Consider the following 2,152-nt stretch of genomic DNA (forward strand, 5'->3'; position numbering starts at 1 on the left):
CTAAACTCTCTTTTATAATATAGTAGAAATATATATATATATGTCAAATGGAAAAGTCCAAGTATATAATATATAATATTCAAGATTGGGACAAAGTCCCAATCTTGAATATTATATATTATAGTTGGCCCTAAACTCTCTTTTATAATATAGTAGAATATAATGTATCCAACAAACTAAGCACTTAGATACATGAGTATCATACAAGTGCATTCATATGTATCATAGAAGTATCTAGTATTAATTTCATGTATTTGTTATACGTATCTAGTATTAATCTCATGTATCTATATATATGATCTAATATTTATTTCATGTATCTTTTATATGTATATTGTGATGTATCAAGTATCAATTCCATACGTTATATCCAATAAACATGTATCTCAGATACATAGTAAGCATATACATCTATATATATGTATCTAAATATGGATGTAACCGAAACACATAAATTTAGGAACAAATCATAACTATAGAGTATTTGTTGTATCATTAATAAAAAAAAGTAAAAAAAATCAGATTTCTTCCTTTTTTTAGCATCTGATTTTTTTCTCATAGATACTGATAATCTAACTCAGATACATTAACTCTTAACTAGATACATGCGCATCTAGTACCCTTTGTATCTCTTTCCTCTTCTGCAGATGCCAACGCCACCTCCATTGCACGTTTCCTCGCCATCATGAAATCGTCATCTCCGACAAAAACTTCACCAAACTAGCAGGAAATCATTCATTCCTCATTGCGCTCCTCTCCTAGATACACTGAGGAATTGAAACTTGATGATGTTGTACATATTGCTATACTGACCTTGAATGAGAGGTAGATATCTTAACCTTTTCCACATAATTATTATTGTTGTATTCACGAATTTCTTCCCTTGGTTTAGCGTGTTTCTATACTTCCCTTGAAGAAGGATGTAATTCCAATCCCCTCAATTTTGATTCGGCGGTTAGCATCGTGATCATTACCTTATTTGTCATCTCAAAAGTGAAGGATACACAAAAATTGTCATGCACTTGAACCTCCTGTCCATTATAAGTGGGATCAATACTCGCTCATTGCATTGCACCAGAATGTTGTGATCTTTAATGATAATCATTACCTTATGTATCCATTCAGATTTCTGGAGAAAACATCGATGGAGATTGGTAGAAGGGGACAATTGATGAGAGATAAAGATACGGATTGTTATTTGATCATTAGTTGTGGTGTTTAAATATAAAGATAATTAATCACTCCTAGATTTAAGGGATGTGACTCTATCTAATTGTATCTTTTAAAATATATGGTATAAAATATTAAAAGTGGTAATATATGTAATTGTTTGGAAGTAGAGGTAAAATTAGTATATATACTAAGGATGTATGTCTAGTTAAGTAGTTTTTCCTTATTTAAAAGGGGGGTTGATTTATGGGTCGGATTATGTGTTTATGGGTTCAAATTTTTTAGGGGCATGATTGATTCCTTTCCAATTTCATATAAATGACATGTAGTAAGGTCAAAATGACATGGCAATTCCATGTGACATTTAAAGAAATGGAAAATGAGATGGATATGTCCAGCAGACCAACCAACGCCCATAAGGGCATATCTATGTGAAAAGCTGGACGGCGAGGACATGAGTGAGCCAAACTTTAAACGGGAATATATCTAGACTTTTTCGAATAGTTTAAGGATATATTTGACCCTTTTCCCAAAATTAAATAAGAAATACAACTTTTTAGTTTAGTTTCATTTAGTTATCAAAATACAAGTTTCCCAAAAAAAATTCATTAAAGGAATGGAGGCTATTTTTGTAAAACTTTTTTTACGGAGGACAAAATATCAAGATCAGTCCTTATGAGGGTCATTTGTGAACTTAACTTGTTGACCAAAAGTTACGAAGATTCAAACTACAAACTCATATAAGTATAAGGGTCTATTAAATTATATTTTTTCCTTTTAAAATAAAAATAAAAAGATAATTATTTTCATAAGACGCAAGAATCTTTAAATTAATCTATATATTACTATATAAGAAGAGTGAATAAAAATTCACTCTTCTTTTGACACATGGCACCCAAAAAAAGGAGAGGGTTGAACATTAGTCTCAAGGTGAGGGTATTTTGAGTATTTCAAAATACCCTCACATTCACACTTATCTACT

The sequence above is a fragment of the Solanum tuberosum genome, unplaced genomic scaffold (assembly GCF_000226075.1).
Source record: "Solanum tuberosum cultivar DM 1-3 516 R44 unplaced genomic scaffold, SolTub_3.0 scf00056, whole genome shotgun sequence".
Taxonomy (NCBI): domain Eukaryota; kingdom Viridiplantae; phylum Streptophyta; class Magnoliopsida; order Solanales; family Solanaceae; genus Solanum; species Solanum tuberosum.